General features: G+C 43.4%; 1 pseudogene; it reads right to left on the bottom strand.

Annotated features, from left to right (window-relative positions):
* Window positions 1-566: 566 nt before the first annotated feature.
* LOC111817092 lies at window positions 567-783 on the bottom strand (annotated as a pseudogene).
* Between the last annotated feature and the right edge of the window lie 18,379 nt (window positions 784-19,162).

The raw sequence follows: 19,162 nt of genomic DNA, 5'->3' as shown, positions 1-19,162 counted from the left end.
TAAATGGACTTATCAGACCTGGAGTGGAGCATGTGTTCAAGAAAAGAGACAGACATGGTCGCAACGCTGGGAGTAGAAGCCTGAAATTGGAGTCAAATGGGAAGTGGATCTGGTGCGGGGTGGGAAGCAAGGGGGAAATGAGAGAAAAAAAAAGACAAAGTGGAAACAAAGTTTTTGTAAACAAGGAGGGGAAGTAGGGTTGAATGGAGGGTCCAGAAATGGGGAAAAATCAAGTTACATCATCTTCCCTATGATAAATGTAATCATTATGTAGGCCTAAAATGTGCCAAGAAACTTAATTTTAAAAACATTTTAAAGTGTTACTACAGGCTTTTGAGCATCAGAAGGGCATGGTGTAAGCAATGGTGCCCCAAATGGATTGAGTAGAGCAGAGAATGAGAGGGAAGGGAGGATGGGAGGCATCTACTTAGCTTAGTTTCCTTGCAGAGTGAAGTGCAGCCAACCTCCCCCACCATGAAGGCCCATGGCCTGGTCAGCAGGGAACCACAGGGCTGAGAGTTCCAGCAACTACAAGCTGTGATGTACTGATTTTCTATTAGTACAGAATGAATTACCCCAAACTTAGCAGCCTAAAGCTACATGATATTTTAAAATCTCACAGGTTCCATTCTCAGGAGTGAGAACATGGAGTGGGTGGATTCTCAGAGATTTTTATCAGGCTGAAATTAAGGTGATAACTGGGCTGTGTTTATACTTGGAGTTCAGACTGCTGTCAGAGTCCAGTTCCTACACTTGATCTTAGCCAAAAGGCCGAGAAGCGATCAGAGTCCAGTTCCTAATGCTGTATGGCTTGGATCTCCACTGCTGATCCTAACTCTGGCCCCCTCCACGCACAGTTCACAATATGGCTGTGTACTTTCTCCCGGGCCAAGAGAACAGGGGCTAGGCTGATCCATTATGTCTGCAAGTCCCTCTTGACTTGCTTGCAATGCTGTCACTGTAGTGCTAACCCACTCTATTCACAGGCCCCCGTTATGCTCAGGGAGAGGAGATTATGCCCTCTGGGAGCCCTCTTAGAGTTCTGCCCACCACATGGTGGCTTTTGTTTTGATTCCATTTGTCAGCTTGTAGAGAGAGGGTTTGGGGAGAGCTGGTCTCAGATCCTTCTGTGTGTTCATATTCTGAGTGCTCTTCATTTTGATTATAGAGTCAGGTTGGAAGCATTATGTTTCTTTTTTTTTTTTTTTTTTTTTTTTTTGTGGAACCAGGGATTGAACTCAGGCCCTTGCGCTTGACAGGGAAGCGCTTATTCCACTGAGCCATCTCCCTGGCTCCGTGGTTGGAAGCATTATGATCAGCCATGAGCCAAAATGTCCCTTGCAAGTTGTGGTGGGCACGTGAGCAGGGAAGACTAAGAATCACTTAGACATTTACAGCCTGAGTGGGAGGACAGCCAAGCCACAAGCAGGTAGACTTTGTGGGATCAGTGGTCACTGTAGCCAGTAGGGCCCTTCGCATAGGTTCTGCTTCTCCTTCTGAGCAGCACTTCACCCTTTCACCAATTCAGCACGACCAAAGAAATGTGAGCAGAGGTGATGTCTATCCCTGAGTGAACATTTAAAGACTGGGTGAGTGCTTTGTCTTACTCCTTTGTCCTGCGCCATGATGATCAGAACATTTCGAGGCACTGACTGCTCCATCATTGTAGATCCTTGAGTCAGTTGAAAGCAGAGCAGATCTCCTGTGACCTACAATGGACAGATGCCATAGAAAGAAAGAAGTTTCTGTTATTTAAAGCCCTGGAATTTGAGGTTGTTTGCTACTGTAGCTTTACTTTGCCTGTCCTGGCTGATAGAAGGACAGTATATCTGTGAATCTTGCTGCCCCCTTCTCTTTTTCTCTAGGAACTCTCCTCTTAGCCAGGCCTGTGGTCCAGCGGCTTGGGTGAGGCACAGCATATACAGCAATAAGACCCAGCCTTCACGAGCCATGGCTGTGTTGCTGTATAGTCATGTATATTTTACCATTCAAGCAGCCACTTTACCTGCTCCCTAAGATAAGATAGATGCTCCTTCACACTCTAGGACCACAGCCCTCATGATAAATACGCTATTTTTATTTGAGAACAAAAACATGTAATTATCACATTTGCGGAAAGCTGTCAGCCAACAAATCTTCTCCTGGTTTAGAGCTGCCTTGATGCATTTACTCTCATCTCTTTCTGTAAAGCTCATTACCAAAGCACCCCTCACTCTTTTCTTCTTCCACACCTATAATTTGTTTGTCACTCAATTAAACATGTGTATGATTCTTCTTTTCCCAGACTTTCTTGACAATGCCACTACAGCTTTACTTTGTTCCAGGACTTTCTCTTGGGATCTTCTCTAGCACCACAACCAAATGACCGTGAACTTTGATCTTGCCCAAGCATTTTGAAACTGTCCTTTCTTTGCTGTCTTCTTAATGGATAGCCACTTTCATGGTTCACACCCTCCCCACTGCCCTGTCTTTACATACATCCTTCACAACCTTCTGTATGGGCTCGCTTCTCCTATTCACCCTTGGCTTAGGGCTGCAGGTGGCACTTCTCTCCATTTGCAAGGCATTCTTTGGCTCAGGGATTACTGCTCCTGCCACCCAACTGCATGATAGGGTACAACGCTAGGCTGAGCTGGGCTGTTGCACAGTGACCACATACAAGGTCCAGACTCTTCCAAACATAGAGATGGTGATTGCAGGTGAGACCAAGTAGTACACAGCAGGGACCAGCCTTAAGCAGAGACTTTACCCAGTTGGAGTTAGGAGAAGGAAGTATGCACAAAAGCATACCATGGTGTTAATTTGTGTTAGTCTAAAAAGGAAAGAATGATGACTTGAAGAGTCTGATAACTACACTAATAACTAACAAAAAACTAATAACTATTAACAAGCACTTAGTGTCTACGAAGCACCATGAAACCCTTCTGATGAATTACCTCTAGCAGTCTTTATATTACCTATGCGGGGACACTAGTCTCTTGCCCAGCTGATTAGCTAACCGGGCACAGCGAGTGGAAGTAGTTTGCTTAAGATAACACAGCAACTAAAGGGAGGGGTGGGGAGGATCTCAGGCAGGCAGCTCCAAAGCCCCTGCTCTTACTCAAGAAATGATCTCATGCTCCAAGCAGGAAGGGGCCCATGGCCAGATGCTATCTATCCCTGATGGCCAGTGTCTGTAGTGATTCCCTGTGAGGAGGCTCCCAGGCCCAGGCCCTTCCCACCCCTTGCTTGCTGTGATTGGCTGCAAGATTCCCCACACAATGGGAACTGCAAAATCCTCATCTGAACTCTCCCTATGGGTCCAGCCCACAGGTTCCGGCATGGGTTTGTGGAACCGGAGGTAGCAGGAGGTGAGCTGGAGTTTACAGCCCAGGGTGCATGCATCCTGCCCCTTGGGTTCCTTGCCTTTCAGGGTAGGGAGGAATTGAGTTGTTATTGCATCAACTCCCCTGACACCCTGAAAGCTGTGGCCTCCCTCAGTCCTTCCCCTGTGTTTTTTTCTGCCTGCAAAATGAAAAGCAGATTGCCACCCGGACGCTGGCAGCTCGAAGTGGTCCAGCCTCGAGGTGTACAGGCTCAGGAGCGGTCGGCACCATCTGGTTCTCATTGGCTTCAGCCGGGCGCGTCGCCTAGACAATGGGCCAGTGTGCGGCGAGGGTGGCGCAGCCCTGCGTTGTGACCCCGTGGCCTACTGGCAGCAGCGGGGGAGGGGCCTTCCTCCACCGCAAAGAACAGCTGGGGGTGGGGTGCTAGCGTTTCCTAGAGTGTGGGGGCAGCTCCCCTCATTTGGTCATTTCTTCTTTTCTTCCTAGAAAGATGACTTTCAGCTGTTTTCTCAAGACTCCTGGTAATCGCCTCGTAAAAATGATATCTTGTGTGCATATGTTTGAACTTTATAAATATAATTTAAATTCAATGCAGAAAACTAACAGTGACGAGCAGCGAGACCCCCGCTATGAAGAGCTCGAGCATGTGTTCTGTTTTTCCTTAGTATTTTATAGCATTGTTTTAAAAATGTTAATACCCTCCTGTGCACTTCTGAGTGAGGGAGTGTCCTAAGGAGTTTATGTGGATGACATCAAGCTATATGGCCAGCACTACAAAGCAAGCAGTTGTGTTAAGAGCGTTTTTCACAAATGAAGACACTGCGGTTCAGAAGGGCAGGGACTCCCCCGGGAGCTGCAGAGGTACCAGGACCAGCTGGTGGCTGGGCACCTCCCATTCATGGCTCTCAACCACCCTACCCTACTCACAGTGCAACTAGTTTGTGCCCTGGTTTCCAGGAAACAATAGATCAGGGCTGCCTTCCCAGTTAGTAGTTCAACATACATGATTTTGCCACCTGCATATTTCTCAGGCCTAGATATACCCCATAGTGATTTTGGATTGTTCCTTTTGTCATTGCTATCCTGAGATGATCGTTCAGTATAGGTATCCTCAGACCATCTCCACTGATTTGCCAGAGGTGGTTTCTGGGTCAATAAGCATGGAAACTTGGAAGAGTTTTAAGAGAGGAGGCAAAAATGCCTCCAAGAAAACACATGAACCTTGCAACACTTGTTATCATTATCTTTTGTCTATCAACTTAGCAAGGTTTTTTTAACTCATATTTTAAACCTTTAGTTCATTATTTTTGTTGCTCAAATAGTAACCCTTTTTATTCATTTGCTGTTAACTTCAACTCCTATCATTTCACTGTGTTCTTTACCTTATTTTTTGAGTTGTTTTGCCAAAGCTTATTATATTACGGATATTTATGGCCTATGTTGCAAATATGTCTCACTTTGTCATTTGCTATTTTGTCTTGGGATGTTTTTGTAGTTTGTGAAATAGGTTTTAGAATGCTATATAACTAATCTATTACCTTTTTTGTACTTTCTTGTCATTATTTTATTTTTAAAAATTACCTTCTGTCTCCCCAGCAATGCTTATATTAGGCAAATACTATCATTGAATATAGATATTTGTTTGCTTGGGGGGTCCGATCTTACAAACTCAGAAAGAAGATTTCACCATTTCTTATATAATTAATGGAAACTATAGATGTTTTCTTTAAAATATCAGGATGTTGTGTGATGTGGTGACACATGTTACTTGGGAGGCTAAGACAGGAAGGTTACAAGTTCAAGGCCAGCCTGGCTTTCCCTAAAAATAAAATTTAAATGTTGGATATGTAGCTCAGTAGTAGAGCACTTGTCTAGTGTCTGTGAGGCCCTGAATTCTAGTCCTCAGGACTGCAGTAATGACACAATTAAAATACATTGCTTTATTTTCCTTACAGTTAAAACTAACAGTTTATTACTTCAAACATTTTCAGCAAAAACAGAACGTGCCTTTCTCTAGTGTTGAAAGTTAAGATACGATCTACATGCTGTCACAGACTTCAGAATCAGATCTTCGACGTCTCCTCTGTCCCTGATCCCTGCCATCTTCTCAGCTTCTTCTCCACAGGAGGGAAAAGAATCCTATAAGTAAACAAGTTCTAAAGTAGATTTTCTTTTTTGAAACCTTTAGTGATAGCGTAATTTAGTTCTGTACATGAAGAAGACTATTTGAAAAGCAGGAAGACCAGCAGGAAGGTTCACATGTGGTGATCCACCACTCTGCTGGGAATCACCATGGTGTGCCCCAGCACATTGGGTGTTACGTCCTGTGATCACTGCCTCCTTCCTCCCTCTGATCTCTTCTGCATTCCTCATTGACCAAATTCAATCAGCAGTGAGCAAGTAAGAAATCCTGGGCCGTGTGCCTTAAAGGTTCAGTATCTGTGACCACAGAGCAAGGTAGAGAACTGTGGGGATGAATCTGAGGGGTGCAGGGCATGAACAGAGACTAACCAGGATATAGAACAGAAGAACATTAAAAATCATTCAAAAATCCACCACCCAGAAGTAACCTTGATTAACACTTTGGTAGAAGTCCTCAGTGACTACTTAGGCTGTGTTACTTGTATACAATCAAGAGTATACTATATAATTTCTTTCTCTTAGCAGTGGCGAAGTTTATTGAAGTGAAGAATGAGGGAGAAACTGGCTCTGCAAAGCAAGCTTTGGCTGATTAAGAATGGAAAAAGCAAGATAAAAGAACACCCTGGAGAAACAGGGCAGGCTATCATGAGGAAAGCCATGACAGCCTTAATTTCTTTTTAAAGCATAGTTAGCTGTAAAGTACTTAGAGCTCAAAATGAAAAACTATTTAAAGCAAATCTTGATGATAGCCATAACTACATTTGAGTATCACTTTTTCAGTACATTAAAATACACACACACACACACACACACACACACACAGTGACCCAACTCACACCTCTTAAATTTTTTAAGAGCAGAAAACTGTTACTTCAGTTTCTTAAAATGTAAATGATCTTAGTCATAGCTTTTCTTTAGTGGACAAGCTTAAGACGTTTTGTCTGCTTATTTTTGTATCACAATACTCTGAATATGTAGATCAAGGAACGTAAATGGGCCTTCTACCATGTTCCATCCCCCCCATTCCAGGCATTACTCATCTGTTCCTCCATTCTTTCCCATGGAGCTCAGGTGTAGCTCAGGACTCTACTCAGTACAATAATCCCCAGCTCAGTAACTCAAACAAACTGAGGCCTATTTCTATTTCAATAGTCTCTCAACCATTAGGAATAGACCTACACTGCACAGCATTTTAAGTGGCCAGGAGTCAGGACGAGTAACACCTAGATTGCGGGGTGAAAGATATGGCATAAAAAGTTACCATTTCATGCCACTGAAATTGTAGAAGCAAAGCTAGCTAAGAGAACCAGCAAAGGGTTACAGACATGGAATTTTCCAGTAAAACAATACCGTGGACTTTTGAATTGGAATCTATGCTCCATTAAAGAACTGTACAACCAGAATCCACCTATCTCACATTCTTAAGGCTTCCCATCTCTCACTTTTTAAGTATGCCTTGTGTCCTTCTCTTTCTACCTACTGCCTTCACTATGAAGACTATAGTATTATTTGGTCTCAACTCTCTCCCTTCAAAACTTCCTAAGGCTGCTTCCTATCAGTTGGCAAAGAAAGTCTGAAACCAACCAACTGTTATGGTCTTGGCAAGACACTGTTTCTTCACAATGCATATGCTATAAAAATAACCATTTTATAATTCAAACATCTTGCTAGATGTATTTTACATGAAGTTCCTTTGTCAGGGTCTCAAATGCCATCACTATGTTTGCAAATTCACTAAAATGACTACTCACAAAACTCAGCATGAAGTATGCTCATGGTTAAGATTTATTACAGCCACCTAGAAAGGGTATGTGACAGGTTATTACAGAAAAAGCCAGTCAGTGCCTTTGGGCTGTCTTATGATCTCTGCCTTCCTTTAGGGGCCACAGTGATCTCAAGCTTTCCCCAGCAGGGAAAATGGAACAAACTATGTCTGCTGTGATTGCCCAGAGGAGCCTACTACAGACTCAGTTCTCAAGCTTTTATTTTTGGGGTCTGACTTACGGGTATTCTACCTGGAAGATACCAAAATTCCAGAAGCCTAGAAGGAAAGCAGGTATTCAGCATACACCATACAGTTTTTAGAAAACAGTGCAGGCGTATGAGCTACCCTATTTAGGGTAAGTTGTACATCCATATAGGGAATTGCCTGGCTAAGTTCTCACTTGCCAGGAAGCAGGCCTGCTTAAGGATGACGGACTTCAGGTCTGCCTGATTGACTTTTCTCTGGATGGCCCCCTTCAAATTTATTTTTAAAGGAAAAGCATTTTATTTTATTTATTTATTTTTTCCAGAATCGAGGATTGAACTCAGGCCCTTGCACTTGCCAGGGAAGTGCTTATTCCACTGAGCCATCTCCCCAGCCCCTCAAATTTATTTTTACTTAGAATATTACAAGCCATTTCAATTTGCATAGTAAATAACCATTTTCAGGGGTTATTTCTTCCTTGCTTTTGCGTCACCTGCACAAGTTTCTTCCTTGAGTGGGTCTCTTAATTCCTGGATGTGGCAGAGGAGAGCATGAGGCCCTTGTTGTCCTTTTTTTCCTCATCATTTGCATCCCTTTGCTTTTGTTCCCTCTTTTTCTTTGAGTCTCACACTTGCCCATGTTGCTGATTCACTTTTTGTGGTGTCAGGTTGACTCTTTATTGACCTAAGGAGATTTCCTCCCTAGTATTACATTTAAAATATATCTAAAGTTGCAAACCTTGGCACATGTCTGTAAGCCTAGCATTCTAGAGGCTGCGGCAGGAGGATCAATACTAGTGCAAGGTCTGTCAACACTACATACTGAGACCCTGTATGTAGCAACAGCAAAGAACTGCAAACCTGAGAGTATTTCCAGAAGTCCATGATTATCTCCTTTTTCTTGTCTTTCTACTGCTGCTCATCCTCAAGTAATGAGAGATTTATCTAGGCTATTATCAGGGCCCATTAATGTCCAGTAGAGAGGTACGGAGGCTTATGCTTGCTTCTGCCTTTAGCATCTTGGATGTCTGTCAACAGCCCTGTTAACAAAAATGATTGACTAGATCAGGACACAGTTTCTAGCTTATTCCTGGTCATCTGCGTTTCACTTATTGAATGTCTGTTACACTGAAATTCATCTTGCCTCAATGTGCCAGTCCTTCCCTGACATGCTAACACAACAACGAAACCGGGTGTATTGAAAGACTGGGGCTACAGAGTGCTTGCCTGTCAGTGTGACACTCCTCCTGGCTGCTGTGGACCCCCACTTCCTCCACATGCACATGGCCCATGTCAAGAGCATGAGGGGTCCGTGGAGCCAGAGCACTCTTGGCCAGCTTCCCAAAGCCTGCATACTCAGCACTGTGTTCCTCGATTTAGGGGCAGGCTCCCTGTCACACAGCAAGGGTGGTTCTGACACTTTTAGCTCAGTCCCTTGCCTGGCATTCATGGGTTCTAATTCACAGAAGTAGCCTTTGACTTTTTGAACATTGCCTGAGGTATTTTCATGAGAAATCAAGAGCATCTCAGTAGGGGGCTATTAAACAAGCATCATTTAAAAACTAAAGTCCTAAGAAAGCTTGTAATTAAGGGGCTAGGTGGATCACAAAGACTCAAGCACTAAACACTCAAAAAAGATTAGCGCTTCACTGAGGAGCTAGGGCAGATGCGGAAACCTGACTACCAAGACCAAATAGTGTGTTATCATGACACACCGGGAATAAGGTCGGCTAGGAATCAGAAACTTAAGCTTCTCATTCCTGAGTCTAGCATGGACTTGTTAGGTGTGACCTTGGACAAAGCAGGGATCCCTCCTGGAGCTCACTTGCCATGTTTACAAATAACAGGATTGGTCTAGAAAGTTTCCAATATGCCTCCAGCTTAATATTCGTCATATTTTTTGAATGTTGTAATTGAATGGGAAGACTGAAGAGGGATCGGCTGACCTTGGGCTGACTGAAGAGTTCTAGCAGCCAAAGGAACAGAAAGAGCACATATCTCCCTGCATCCAGCTTCAGTGCCAGGGTGCTGTTGCTTGTGCCTGACTCCAGCTTCTCCCCCTTGTCTCTTTGTCTGTTAGGTTTCCTTAGAAGTAGACAGCCCGCATGCTGTTGGAGTTTCCAGTTTTACAGAGGTCTTCTCTATTCAGATCATCTTATCTGTACATTTATGTGTATCTAATGTAACAGAAAAAATGGATTTCATGCTTTCTCTTAAAAGAAGTCTATTCTTCCTTTTCTGACTGATTCATGATTCAGCCACAAGGAGTTGGACATTGCCTCACTCTGGCAATGAGACACAATCCTACTGTTAAACCAAGTTTAGACAAGGACTCCAAACCACGAGTAACTTCTGATGCATCAGGGTGTGCAGAGACTCCAGCTCCAAGGACCTGAGCACTCTGTCTGGAGCCTCCTGTGCCTTCCAGGTGGATCTGTGCTTTGTTTATAGTCACGATTCCATACTCTTCATGGTCTGATGGGCAGAGATGAGTCAGTGGCCCTGAGCAGAGCAGGGTAGAACTTTTAGGTGTGAACTTCCTTAGGGAGATGGGATGGACACTTGGGACCTCAAGGATTCCTGATCTTTGTCGTCCCAAGGAATACAATTGGCTGGTTAACCCCTCCTGAACACTACCCTCTACTATGCTCCCAGACATTGCCTTGACCCCAAACAGTATACAAAGAACAGTTAGCTAATCTAGCAAACCATAAAACACTGACAAAAGAAGATGGTCATGTTAATACAAAATCTACCCAATGAGTACAAATGATGTAGTTGGCTTTTGATGTAAATAGAGTAATCCCAAGGTTTCTTCCTAAGTACTTAGTGTTCCAGCTCTCCCTCTTCTAAGACAAGTTCCTCATCCTTGTTCTTTGCACATATACTGAGACTTTAGGAAGAGACGAGAGTGGGGAGAACCATTTTTGTAATCCATATTGATGGGATGCTGCCTGATGAGAAAATGTACACATCACAAATGGTCTTTCTCTGTGCTTTCCTTACCTGAGTCTCGGATGGGATAAATCTAGAGTAGAGTCATTGGAAAAAACCTCTTGGTATAGAGTCCCATCCTTTGTGTAAGAGGATGATCCTCATATCCACTCCACCTGCCACTTTCCAGTGTTGGGGAGCACATTAGCTGCTCTGCTTCTGCGAATGACTGGGCTTCTTCAGTCCTCTGGTGCAAGTCTGGACTGCAGGAGACAAGGCTGGCCTTGGCCATGGCACTGAAGGAGCAGAATAAGAGGAACCACAAATGAGGTCCTGAGGGCATGCTAGCTCTGCAGTGGCCTGGACTTTCCTGGTTTGACAGAGAAGTAATGCAGACTAGATGAAGTCAGAAAGAGAATTCGTTGGCTGCCAAAACTGGTCATCACAGGAACAGAACTGTCTCAAGGGAAATCTCTGTCACTTGATCTTCCCCATGCTACTTGTCTTTTTGTATCGATCTTGTTCTCTTGTACTAGGAGAATCTCTTCCCAAATGTCACTAGACTAAGAAGTGGAGTCTATGACCTGAGACCCATGCCTCTGGGGGCCCAATGCTTTGGATTAAAATCCTTGAAATTTTCAAAGTAGCCTGAACTTAGTCATGGGAGTCATCAGTGCTTCCGAGTTGGGTACTTCTAAACCAAGGACTCAAACATGCCCTGGTCCTCATTGCTTCCCATGGGGGCATCTCTGGCCCTTTTCGACCTATGTGAAGTCAGTTAGATGTGCTAATGAACTCCAGCACTCACATCCATGGGATTCTCCTGGGGTCCTGGCCCCAGACCCCTGGGCCAAGAAGGTGTCTTGGTGAACAGATCGTCTCAGAGCAGCATGCTATTTCTTTCACAGAAGCTCAGGAGATGGGCTATCAGAATGACACTGCCAAACTGACGCAGGATGTTCTACTCCCATCTAACACAGGACGAATTCATGGCGCTGGTCATTTCTAACCCTTGGGCTTCAGTTTCACACGGAGGTCCAACCATTGTTCTCTCCTGTTGGTGCTCTGATTGGGGAACACCTGAGGACTGGGGTGGCAGCAGACATCCTTTATCCTCCTTGCTGCAGCACCAAGTCCCCTCCCTGTGCTGCTTTGTCCGTTAGGATCTGTGCCCCAGGGCATGCCTGTCTCCTCCAAGGGCTTCCAGACTGTTGCTGCATTCAGCTGCAGGCCAGTCCCCTTGATGTCCTGTCCCACTTCTGATTGATGTTCTGGCGCCATGCCCTCCTGAGCTGGTGGTAATCCACTCCAGATGAGCAACAGATATTCTTTGTGTGGACCTTTGTAATGACTAAGCCCTGGTTCAGCCTATCCCTCACATGGACAAGGCCACCACCAAGTGTGTCTATCTACGTTTTCATCTACTTCTCTTCCATCCATAGCTGGATGTATAAGCTTGATACAGCCAGGGCTGAGGGGTTCAGGTGCAAGAAGGTGCTATTGGAAGAAACAGTCCGTCTACCAAAAGTAACTTCAAAATAACTAAAGTATTTTATTTTTACTCTTTGAAAGTTAAGAAAGGGGTCTCAATATATGATCTACAGAATTTCTGTACATTTACCTGACATTCCACGACTGCCCCGGCACAAATCTCTTCAGAATTCTTAACTTTGCCAAAACTCTCCCTAGGCTTACAGCTCTCATGGCTTCTGTTCCATATTTCTTCACTTCCCTCCCAGTAATTTATTATCTGATTGTTGTGCTGTCCAATACAAGGACCACTAGAGATGCATGCCTGAGAAGTGCTTGAAATGTGGCTTGTCTAAAATGAGATGATTCACACCTATAATATTCAACAACAGAACTTAAAAAAATTGGGGTATAACTATGAATGTCCATTTTGTATCTGTGTATTCAAAGTGGTTGGGATAGATATATAGTTGCATTCTCTTAATGAATAGAATGATTTTTTCTAATGGTGTTTGTAAGTAGGATCACAAGTCTGCATCTTGTACAGCAATTAACCACTGGGAAGAATGTATGCAGTGTATTATTTGTTGAAACTGTACTTTCGATTTGATTTGAAACTGTCTCATTGCTATATGTTTATCAATAAAACTTTGAAAAGAAAAAAAATAAAAATAAAATAAAATGAGATGATTTTTGAAGACTTAGTATGGAAAAACAAGTGTGGAGTACCTGACTAGGAATTTTTATTGGTTATATGTTGAAATATAATGTTTTAAATATATTGGGCTAAATTAAAGACATACTTAAGACTATATTTGTTAATTTTTTCCTTGTTTATATTGCTACTAGAAAATGTAACCTTCCTGTGCTGGGGGTGTAGCTCGTGGTAGAGAAGTGTGCTTGGCTGTGGGAAGCCCTGGGTGTAATCCCTAGTGCCAGGCACACACACAAAAGTAAGCTACCAGTGTAGCTCTTGGGAATAGTGCTATGTTCTCAGCTTGATGAAGACTCTAGAAATTTCCTCCTTTTCCTTTGATCTTCCCTCTGAGCCTCCATATCTTGATTCAAAAAAACGGAAGTTCCCATTAGTGACATGGCTGAAGCAGAAGCCCTCAGATGGGGAAGTTAGAGAGCTCTAGTCACAAGTACTCTCAACATTTTAGTTTCTTTACATATACATTAAATAGCATTTGATTTAACATAGCCATTTTAGGAAATAACTTACCTTACTGACTACTGAACTTGCCATCATAGAATTTTACCATGCAGAAAACATTAAATGGAGGGAAAAGTGTAAATCTTTTTCTTCCCCTGAAACGCCTACAGTTCACTCTCAAGTTTGTTTCATAGGGCCAGCCGAATAACTCAGCGGACTAAAGCGCCTGCTTAAGCAGAGCACAGTGGCCGGGGTTCATGCCATGCCAACCCCGCCCCCGGGGGGGGGAGGGGGTCCGAAGAGGGTGATTGAGACTGTACATGGTGGTGTGAGCCTGTAATCCCAGCACTTGGGAGGCTGAAAACAGGAGAATCACTACGAGTCCGATCTATGTAGTGAGACTCTGTAGACTGTGTACCCCTTAGACCCTGTACTATTAAAAATAATAGTAAAATAAAAAGTTTGTTTCATAAATGAGGAAGCTTCTCTCTGACATTTACTCCTTCTGGGCTCTGTTGCAGTCCCATACCTCTTAACTGACACATCTGGTGTCAGACAATTAGCTCCTCTTATTTAACAACGGCAAGCGATGTTTTCTTTTTAAATTCTATTGTCTTCCCTTGGATAAATGTCTAGTTGCCGTCATCACCAGCAATTTAAGATTCTACCATTTTTATCCATTCCAGGAAAGCTGGCCTGAGCCATGAAAGCCTGCTGCTGCGACAGCCTGTCCCAGAAACGTGTCTGAGTATTTGAAAACACAGCCCAACTCAAAACTTGTGACAGGAGACACAAGGTAGTACACATAGGATAAGATGATTTGTTCTGCGCTTTGAAGTATTTCTTATCTGATAATCTTTAAAGTCTTTGAGGGGAACTGAAAAGTAACACAGAACAGTGAACAGGAAACGCTCCAGTGTCTAAGTGTTAACATCTGTGAAAAAAACTGAATGTGGGCTGAAAGGACACACTTGAAGAAAGTCATGGCTAGTGAGCAAAAAGAAGATCTTGTAGTTTTTCTCCCTCAGCTAATAAGGCAGCATATTTACTCTGAGTGGTTGAAGTCAGGGATTTAAAAGCTGACTGCTTCTTATCAGCCCATTGTTTTGAAAATCAGAAAATGAACTAGAGTCTATAAATCCCTTGAGGAAGTGAGGGGAAACGGGGAGATTCTCAGACCTTTTCTGCCTACAGTGCCAAAAGTTTTGCTTTGCACAAGAATAGCACGCGTGTGTAATTTTTAATTCATTCATATTTGCCCTAGTTTTATAAAGTGATATTTCAGTTGATTGCTTATTCATGTTTTTTGAGGAAGAGGAAGTGTAATATTGCATAACTAAATGGAATCTCAAGAATTAACGCTGATATTTGGTAAGCCATTTCCTCTTACTATGTCTAATCATGCTGTTCTCAATAAATCACAAAACTGCAGCGCTCATCAGATCAAAATATAAATCTGAGTTCTTAGCTAACTTTGAGAAGGCATTTCCTTAATTTTTTTTATAACAAGGCTCAGTGCAAATGTAGTTATTTTACTATTGTTTTGTCGCTGAAGAGATAAAAGTACAGGTCTGCACAGACACGACTTTCTTGGTGTTGGTCCAGCAAACTCTTCTGCGCTGCATGAGAGCAAGGGCCTCGGACACGACTGGAAGTCGGATGATGTTGGGGAAACACTTTCAGAGACACAGGCACTTAGCAAGAATTAGAAAAAGATGACCAGGTTTCCTGGTTCTGGGCTGAGGCCAGCTACAACTAACACAGAATCCCAGGGCAGCACAGCCCTCAGAAGGGTCCCCATGGCCGCCTCTCCAGGGCATGACCTCAGCCAAGGGCAATAGATGGATGCATGTTCTTAAAGCTCCTGTTGGATGCCTCCCAGCAGCTTCTGGAGCCCATTCCAAGACTAACAGTCCAGGGGCTTTTCAACATGTAATCGAAGCTTGCCCTGCTCAATTCTGGCTCCCCATGGGGTGCTGGCCTTAACACCATCTGCCTAGGTGAGACACTGAGACTGGCTCATTTCTGTCTGTGCTAAATATCTGTTCTCTTAGGTTATGCGTATGAGGGAACTGACTCTTTATAGCATTTCTCTTGAGACCTATGGTTGGAGGCCAAGAAGATAATACTGGAAAAAAAAAAACCTGGCTCTTTAATAAATCCTGCCATACACTTGTAACCCTATCAGAAGAATGTCACCTGTACTGGCACTTAGGAAACCCTGTCTACATCTCAGGCTGATGGAGCCATGTTAGCAATAGGTGTCTAGGGAGGAGCAGGAGCTCAAGGGAAAGTGAAGAAGGCCACTAGCAGCTAGAAGAGCAGCAGCGTGGATTCTAGAACCCGGAGGAGGAGGCCACATGGTCAGCCCTGCTGAAAGCACATGGATGGGGTGGTAAAGGGAAGCTTCCCTCAGGAATGCTGCTGCTTCCTGACATTAAATATCTCTACCATTTCCTGCTTTGTTTGTTGGTTATTTGTTGTTGTTTTGTATTGGGTATTATTTTTTAAATATTGGTGACTGAGTCCAGGGCCTGCACACTGAACTACATCTCTAGACCATCTCTGGTTTGCTATTTTTTAAAATGGGGGTTCTCAGACTTGTGGCCCTCTTACATCAGCCTCCCAGAGTGTTAGGATACAGGCATGTGCCACCATACCTATTACTGCCTGAATTTTATAAAGGCAGATTATTAAAAGATTTCCATAGCATGAAAGGAAAGCAGAGGAGGACTCCAAGCCCTAATTCAGGTCTCTGCATTGAAAGGACATTCATCATGGCCTTGAGCTGAGGCCAGCGCAGCCTGCAACTGGAGAACAGCCCCTTTGAAGTCTGGTGGCCAGTTTCTGCCGCCTGTGGTAATAAACCCATCTTGTCCCACCAGAGGGTAAGCTATTATTTAGAAGGAAGAGGGCCCACAATTGAAGTGCTGTGTTAACATTGCTACAAATGGCAGAAAACTTTTTCTTTCTAGGCAATTTTTATACTTCAGAGACCAAAGCAACTTGCCAGTGTTGGCTTTGTCTACTCCTCTTAGAGTAGCAATTTTAAGAGAGTTTTTAATGAAATGAATTAGTGTGTCTCAAACTCCACAGTGGCCGTGGCACTGTCTGGAGAATCTCAAGGGCTTTCAGGTCTTGCCCGACATAGGCTTCCTGGAAGCGCTGGGCCTGCCTCCTGTCCAGGAAGGAGCGGAGCAAGGAGGGAGCAGGCACGGCAACTCCTGTGTGCCCAGCCCAGTGTGGGTCCTTCAGGATAAACCAGGATAAGAGACACCTCTGTCTGCTCCTAAAGTCTAATGGAACAAGGTAGAGGAGAAGGAAGAAGGTACACTGTGTGAATCCTCAGTAGCAAGGGTAAGGGACCCTGAGAAATGCCAGAGAATACACTGTGGGGGAGATGGCAAGCTGGCAAGGGGATCAAGGAGAGAAGAATCCTAAGAAGAGTCTTAAAAGTTGAGTAGCACTAGAGCAAGAAATGGGGAAGACAGGATCAAGGGTGGGCATGAGGGAAGCTTTGAGGTATGTTTGGGGCAGAGTGAGGTATTCAGTTAGGCTGGAAAGTAACACACTGTTTGGGAAAAAAATCTAGAAGACAACTCAAGACCATAATATGGGGAGTCTCAGTCGGGTGTGAAAGGAGGGAAGCCTGCTGGGTGTGGCTCAGGTGAGAGGAGAGGAGCACACTGCAGGCTATGGGGACAAGAATACATGGGGACTCCAAGGCGGATGGTCTGTATCTTTGGACCTCAAACTTGGTTACGTATTACGATCTCCTGTGGCAATTTGAAAGGAGTGATGCTTGCAGAAAGAGAGACATTCAGTTCCATGTGGGCACTAAAAATGGATCTCAGAGGGTAGGTTAGTGGTTTCCAGAGACTGGAAAGAATAGGGTGCCAGAGGAGAATGGGTAACAGGTGCAGAGTACAGCTAGATAGGAGAAATAACTTTTAATGTTCTTCAGTACAGTAGGGGAACTGTGACTGGTAACAAACTATGTATCTCGACACAACAAAAAGAAAAAAAGTCACAGGATTGTCTTGCTACAGAGCTGTATATGGTTAGATTTCTAAATTTCTATGTAAAAATATGTAATTATTTATTCATATACTTTAAATATTTTTCATTTTTTTAATTTTTATCTCCATATTCTTTAGGGACTTAAGGTTTAACATATCAATATTTAATGGAAAATACTGTTCCATGTTAGGTCTAGGATGTTTGATTTTCAGACAGATAGTGAAGTTAAACCCAACTGCATAAGATGTAGGATAATAATAAGCTCTTCTGGAGGGTTAACAACCTAAGTTTGCAGACCAAAAATTAGAGAAATAGAAGGGCTGCAAAGACAGCCAACATTTTGGCCCTAGCCTTTCAAGGTCGGTGAAGTCTCAGGACACAGGAGAACTTATACTGTAACATCATGTAACTCAGTTATGTCCCAAATTTTCTGATTGAGGAGATTATGGAGCCACAGAGCAACGTGATTGATGTCATAGAGTGTGCCTAAGGAGAGTTACCTGGAGAGAAAACATTCTCTCAGGCTTTCACAGAGAGCAAACCGGTCAAGCTATGGCCGTGACTCATCCACATGGCTGACACTAACAAAGAATTGCAAACTGCAGTACAGGGTTACAGGATAAATCCTGAGGGTAATCAAATACAAAAGTTACATTTCTTGTTATATAGGTCTTGCTTTATCTTGGTCTTAACCATCCAGCAAAAAGTATAAAAATGAGGTATATAAAGTAAAGCCATATTAATATGCTGAGCTGTGAAAGGCTCAAGTCAACAACTTCTGTGGATAACCTACTATTGTGGACTTCTGGACTGTGTTGGATTGTTTTGCTGAATTCATGCACCTATAGTATTTAGATGCCAGTGGAATACCCATTTCTCACAGGACTAAACAAAAAAAAAAAAAAAAAAAAAGGGATACAAAGGAAGGACCATTTTGTATCTGTATATACAGAATAGTTAGGATAGATATACAGCTACTTTTGCTTAATTCAATGAGAAGAAAGATTTGTACTAATAGTGTTTGGACAGGATATTCTGTCTGCATCTTGTACTATGGATAACCACTAAGAAGATAACAATGTACAATGTATTAACTATTGAAACTGTCCTATTAATCAGTTTTGGAGCTGTCTCATTGATATTTGTTTCTCAATAAAATAAAATAAAATAAAACAAATCGTGTATCTCAAAATATCTAGAAATTTAGAATGTTCTCAGCTCAAAGAAATGGTTAATGTTTGAAGTTATAGGTAAACCAGTCACATCCTATGTACTTGTACTGAAATAGCACATTGTACCCTCTAAATATGTATGATCATGTCAATTACTACATATAAAAACTGATGATTCCTGGAATACACAGCCAGTGATTCTAGCTTTCAGTTTTAACTGGTCAAGGATATGGCCCAGGGCATCAGGAGTTTTAAAAGCTCCCCACAAGTAGTAATTCTGAGGTGCAGCCAAGGTTGAGAACCACCACTTCATAGATGGTTCTGATTCTGCACAGTAAGGCCTTGTGATGATTAATCATGATTGTCAACTTGCCTAGCTTGAGAGATGCCTTAAGAAATTAGTAAAGCACACCTCTGGTTGTGTCTACATGGATCATGGAGCAGGCCTTGGAGACCATAGCAGGTCCCTAACTGCTTCCTCCCAGCTGTTCTCATGCTCCCTGCTTCCTCGTCACTGTGAAGGAGCGCCTTTCTTCCCTCACCATTTTCTGCCATGTTTCTGCTTCACAGCCAGCTGACTGAGAACCAAAATCTCTGAAAATGTGAGCCATCACAAACCCTTCCTTCTTCAAGTAGCAAGACTCTAATATTTCGCTCCAACTGAAAAGCTGACTACTACGCACCTGCTGTAGGAAGCTCAAGGAAATGCTCACCTTGCCGGGCCAGAGACTATTGTTTGAGGACTGAGTGTCTGTAGCACTGGAGCAGCTTCCTGCAATTCAGCTTCTGTGGGGAGGAGAACCCAAGAAACCTTTGACCTCTTTTCAGTGGGGCGGTGGCCCTTGCTAAGAGAAGGCTGCCTCAGTCACTGGCAGTTGCTGCCCCACAGGGACAGAGGAGGCTTTAAACTGGAGTCCACATTCCACTGGGCCTACAGGAAACCCTTTCAAGGGATGAGCATAGATGGTACCAGA

Source organism: Octodon degus, unplaced genomic scaffold (genome assembly GCF_000260255.1).
Source record: "Octodon degus isolate 3935 unplaced genomic scaffold, OctDeg1.0 scaffold00048, whole genome shotgun sequence".
Taxonomy (NCBI): domain Eukaryota; kingdom Metazoa; phylum Chordata; class Mammalia; order Rodentia; family Octodontidae; genus Octodon; species Octodon degus.
The sequence above is the reverse complement of the archived record's forward strand: the minus strand, read 5'-3'. Positions and strand labels throughout refer to the sequence as shown.